Raw genomic sequence first — 6,000 nt, 5'->3', positions numbered from 1 at the left:
GTGGGAAATTCGCTGGATCATTCCGGGCCCTCCCGGTTACACTGATGTCATGGCGGCACATGACAGTGAACTTGAACATTAGGACTTAGCCCAGAGGGGATGGAGGGCTGAAGGTCCTCTCCCAGGTCTGCTTCTGGGACAGGGACCCCAACACGTACAAGTAGGGGGGTTGGGGGCGGGAGACAATATTTATATCCTGGAGAATAGAATCAGTCAAATTGCTCTCCTAGAACACAGCACAGGACATACAACACAACCACCCTTGGCTGTGGAATGTAGGCACAGATGAGGTCAATGTCAGTGGGGATCTGGGCCTGGGGACAGGGTGGAAGCTGTCCCTGAGGCAGGCTGTGATCCTGGGGAAAGCTGGGGCAAGGGTTTCATAATGGGAAATATTTATGATTAAGAGAATGGGGGGAAGTTCTTAAAAGCAGGAGAAGACCAGGGGGGACCTGGCTGGCTCGAGGAAGAGCACGAAACTCTTGATTCCCGGGGGTGAGTTTGAGCCCCGTGTGGGGCGTAGAGATTCCCTACAAATAAAATTGAAAAAAAAAATAAAAGGAATGAGAAGAGCAGTTACATGTCCTGTGTGTCGCTGGCAGGAAGTGCAGGGGGCTGAGGTGGGGACGGCTGTACCGGGACAGCCACTCTCCTCGGGCTCACAGGGTTGGGTATGACCTTGAGATTCCAAGTGACGCTGGTAGACGGTAAACTTTCCCTCCCGTTCCCACACAGACTTCCCCTATCTCTGAGGGGCCACCCAGCACTGGTCCCAAGAGCTGCCACCAGGCCAGGGGTCTCTGCCCACCCAGGGGCTCTGCCCAGCCTTGCGCTCTCACTTGAGGTTGGGAGACAAGCAGGGGATTCTGCCAGCTCGCTGCTGGTGCTTTAGAAAGCTCCCCTAACACCTCTTTTCCTTGTGTACAAGATTCAACTTCAGGACAAAAACCATTTTGTGGCAGGATTCCTGCTGACCTCCTCAACTCTTTTTGTGTTCCCTTTCTCCCCTTCGCAAAATAGCTCCCACTTTCTCCCAGGAAGTTTCCAGCCCATTTTATGGCTGGCCTCAGGGAGGATTTCTTGGCCAGCGCAAACAGAAGTTGTTTGCGAACAACCTTCCCCACTGGCTGGTTTATCTGGAAGCCCGAAGCCCTTGGCAGGATTACCTCGCTCGTGGGGAGAGGAGGGAATGCCTTGGGGGCTGTGGGACACTGGGATGACTTCTCCTCACCTTGATTCTGGCAGCGCCTGAAGGAGCAGGTGACCTCACAGGGACACGGTCCACTCAGAGAGGTGGCCCCTCGTCTCCATGGATCTCAGACTTGGCGGGACCCAGCGAGGCCCAAGCGTGAGACCAGAACAGGGGCCAGCAGCTCAGCGCAGGCAGATGGCTCTGCTCGGAGTTCAGGCAAACGTTCGTGACCTTCCACGGCTGTGTGTCTTCTTCAGACGCTGCCCTGAAGCAAATGAGAGGAGGGAGAAGCCCCCCAAATCACAGAGACGGAGCGTTTCAGCGTCTGGGTCGGCGGTGCTGGGGTGTCAGACTATGGATGGCTTCAGAGAAGGAGACATGAGGGTTTGCTCGGACCCCAGATTACAGAACCAACAAGTCCGTTCCGACTCCAGCTCCACTTCCTGCCCCAGGCAGCTCGCAGAGAGCCCTCGGGTCGGGTGGAAGCCCAGTGAGAGGCGGCGTCCGGGAAGGAGCAGCACGGCTTCCGCGCTCTGGGGGACCGCTCTCCGGGAGCCCCCTCTCCACAGGCCTCCTGCAGCCAGAGGGGGGAGAGTCCCGGGGACAAAGAGCGGGAAGAGGACACGCATTTCCCCTCAGCCGAGTCCACCACTGGTGTGTCAGTGAGGACCGGAGCAGACACGGGGGAGGCCTCTGGGCGGTGGCTTAGGCTGGGGTGACTGTGCCTGGGGGTGGCGGGGAGGCCAAATCCCACGTGGACCCGAGCGACGTGCCTTTGGGGCGCTTCCGATTTTTATGTTAACAGCGAACACCACCAGCCTCAAAGCGTTTTCTCCGGACCTGACCTTTAGCCGGTCAGACCCCATCAGGCCCGGCCGGGGTCCCGAGGCTGCCCTGCCCTGAGCTTCAGGGGCCCACGGAGGGCAGGAGGTTTGGGACACCGGGCCTCAACATCGTCAGCCCTTCTCTCCCTAACTCCCCGGAAGCATGTGTGAGCGGCTCCTTCCTTCTTCTTGAAAACCCCGTCTGGGCCCTTGGTCTGTCCCCTCTCCCCTCCCGCCCGTCTTGCCTTCCGGGGCCCGGAGCAGACAAAAATGACAAAGACAGCCATGTATGCGGAATTCCTACGACCTGGACGGTCGACCCACAGGGCAACACCGAGCTACGGCATTCCAGAAAAGCAATGGGAAGAATTTATCATCAAAAAACGTTTCTCCCATTTTCCTCAAGTGAGACACAAATCTTTAGTAGAAAGCGTCTGGCAAGCGTCAAGGAGGAAACGCAGAGTAAGACCCCACCGCACCCGTCACTGTGAGATCGCAGCACCTGGGGCAAGAAGAAGGAGGGTAGGACCCTTTCCTCAGAGGAGAGCAGGGGGACTGCCGAGTAACCCAAGTGACATCCTTCGTATCAGGAGTGGCACCAGCTGCTGGAGACAACGGAGCTGTAATGCCTACAAGCTCAGGGGTCCGCCTGGCTTTGAGGTGACACAGGACAGAGATTTCTGCCTTCGTTCAAATAAACACTTAATTCGTTAGAAAGATAAATGAGGAGAAATGCAGAGGAGGCTTTCAAACTGTTCTTGAACTCACCAATGATCATAGAATTTTCTTATTTCATAGAAATTTGGAAGATTGTGTTTTAAAAAAGCCCATCAGATCCACAAAGGAGAAAAAGAAGAAAGAAAGAGAGAGAGAAAGAAAGAAGAAAGGAAGGAAGGTAGGAAAGATGGAAGGAAGGGAGGAAAGCAGGCAGACCCCAGCAGCCTCCTGGCTGGTCTCCCTGCCTCCACCCCAGCCCTCCTCCTCACCCACACACCTTGTGCTGCACACCTGCAGGCAGAGTGCTCCTGCGACACCACGGGCACATCAGGTCCCCCGTCTGCTCAACACCTTCCCTGCCTCCCCGGAAACTCGCTCTCAGGAAAGCTGGATCCTTCCAGGGACTGCGAGGCCCTGCACGATCCGGGGTCCAGTGGTTCTCTCCCCTCACCTGCTATGACCCCGCCACTCCAGACTCTCCACGCTCCTTAGGGATTCAAGCAAAGCCCGAGCAAGTCCTGCCTCAGGACCTTTGCACTTGCTGCTCTGAAAGGTCTTTCTCTGGGAGTCTCAGGCCTCACTCACCTGCTTCCTCAGGTCCCTGCTCACAGGTCACCTTTTTGGTGACGTCCGCAGCTGTGTCTGCGTAGCCAGAGAAAACCCCCCTGTGCCCACCTGGTCACCTCGAAGAGAGGATCCCTTGAGTGTCACTGTCACAAACCTGGCCTCCACTCTCTGGCACAATGGTCAATACTACGCTGAGCAGAGGAAATGTTCACGAATAGTTTTCATTCACAAACAACAAAGTCGCTCATTCAACACACATGAAGAGTCAATGACTCTCCCCCACGCATCACAGCGATACCTTGTAACATCATGACGCAGAGTTTAAATCCCACTAAGATTCCCTCCCGGGTTCGTCGGCGCTCTAGGCATTAAAGGCACGTGTGTACTGAATCGGTAAATAGGGAGACGTAAGCTAGGAAGCTCTGTGGGTGTCCGAGGATCTCGGGGTGACGGGTTCCCCAGAAGCAAACCCTGACGAAGGTCCTGCCGGATCAGACAGCAGGTGGATGAGAACTTTTCTGTTGAAGGAACGAAAGACTGAAATGTTATGGTAGAAACATTTTCCTGCGTCATAATGTATGAAGGAAAACCCAAAATCTTTGCTTTCTTGGCAGATTACTGAAAAGAGTAAAGAAAATTCTTCTACAATCCCTTATGAAGAACACATCAATAGCTCAAGGGAACTGTCCTTCTAACAGAGAGAAAACCAATGCCCAGTTTGCACAGGCTCCTTTTTGATATTAAAATTCATTTAACTATGTGTGGGGCAGCTGGTTAACCGAGTGACTCTTGATTTCGCTCAGGTCATGAGCTCGGGGTCATGAGATCGAGCCCTGGGTGGAGCCCAGCACTGCACAAAGTCTGCTTCTCTCTCTCTCTCCCTGTCCCGCTGCCCCTCCCCCGCTCTGGCTCTCTTTCTCTAAAACCGAATAACTACATCTCTAAAAAAAATTAAAAGTCTTTCTCCCCCTCTCTCTCTACTCTTCTGCTCTCTCTCTCTCTCCAATAAATAAATCTAAAATTCATTTAACTTAATTAAATGCTTTCTAATTTGACCACACATCAAAATTCCTTTGCAAAGTTTCCTTTCTCATAAACCTTCTACAGCTTTCTCTTTTACATTCAGATTTTGTCCTGGGTTTTTTCTCTTCCCCACTTTAAAATAATTGGTCTCTCTTAGGACAAAATTCCTTTCTTTTCCCTCAACAAAGAATGCCTTTCCATTCTTTCTACCCTTTATTATTGAAAGCACACCTCCCACTTTCCTGCGTCAGGGGGAGTCTCCCTTAGTTCTTCTGCTTGTTTTAGTTACATACATTACAGTTCTTCGCCCTTAGAAACCTGATTTTTTGTGAAAATAGAGAAGTCTACAAGCATGAACAGCCTATTGTTCAACATTCTGGGGCTTGGCAAATGTATGAATATGTTTTATAATTTCTGGAAACATATTTTCTTCTGGTAAAAATGTTTCAGGGTTTGTAACATGTTTACTAACCGACCCAGGTCTCTTTGGCGGGGCCTGTGAGAAAGGAAGTCGGTGTTTGGCAATTACCGTCTTAGTCCTTGATCTTATCTGTCTTGGCCTAGACGGTTACTGGCTACCTATCATCTCCTTCAGCTTAGGATCACTTAAGGCGTCAGACGACCAGAAGATCCCAGAAACTTACAAAGTCCACCTAAAAATGTTTTTATGCTATTTCTATTTATTTTCTTTGCTCCTAATAATTATCTTTATACCGTTCACAACAACTCAATGAGACATTAGACACAGTGGCCATCATTCCAAGCTATTTTGCTTGCTGACAATTTTGTGAGAGAGAGCATGAGCTGGTTTGACGAGGTAGAATACACGTGGTATTTCTGCACGATCTTTAATCCTGCTACGTCTGAAGACAGGCCCGATTTCATGAAACCAAACTCAAGCTAGCTTTTCCTTGCCAACGATTATGCCAGAGCCCATGAGCCTGAAAACTAGTGGGGTTGGTTCCTGTGATCATTCTGAGAATCTCTATGAAGACTTTAATTTAGGAAAGTGCTTGATTTTCTTTATGTCAGTTACCTAGAGTCCTTTTCGAATGAATTTCGGGGATCCCATCTGGAGGTAGAAAATAGCACCCATCTCCAACACATGCAAATGGACCTTGCAGATGGCTGGGACAGAGACCTTCAGACTCCCCACGCTCAGGATTCCCCAGGGGCCCAAGTTCCAAATGCAGTTCCAGCTCCTGATATGATCACCTCCCTGAAGTCTGTCCTGTGATATTTACGTCTCAGAGGCCCAGAGTGCAAGCTACAAGCCCTTTGGGATAAACAGGGGAGGGCTGGGGACTGGGGACAAGGCCTCAGCAGTGTGGCTGGTCTCCAGGGCTGCATTCTAGTGTCCCAGAGATCTGTAAGGTGGGGCAGGGACTCCGAGGCCTCAGGAACTGGGCTGCCCCTGAAACGCTATCATAGGTGGGGCCACCCTCCAGCCACGTGTTCTTCTGCAGTAAATACCTTCGGGAAGGTTGCAGAGGCTTTTCTGCCCCTCTGGGGAACTAGTCCATTTTACTTGAGGGAAGGACGCACACTTTTTTTTTTTTTTTTTTTTAACTTGTATCAGGCTCCGCAATCTGGCCAATTTCAAGGACAGAGCTAGTCTGTAGTTTCTGGGAGAAAAAGAGTAACAATTGCTGGCCATATTGAACAGCCCGAGTCTGT

This window comes from Ursus arctos, unplaced genomic scaffold (assembly GCF_023065955.2).
Source record: "Ursus arctos isolate Adak ecotype North America unplaced genomic scaffold, UrsArc2.0 scaffold_22, whole genome shotgun sequence".
Taxonomy (NCBI): domain Eukaryota; kingdom Metazoa; phylum Chordata; class Mammalia; order Carnivora; family Ursidae; genus Ursus; species Ursus arctos.
The sequence above is the reverse complement of the archived record's forward strand: the minus strand, read 5'-3'. Positions refer to the sequence as shown.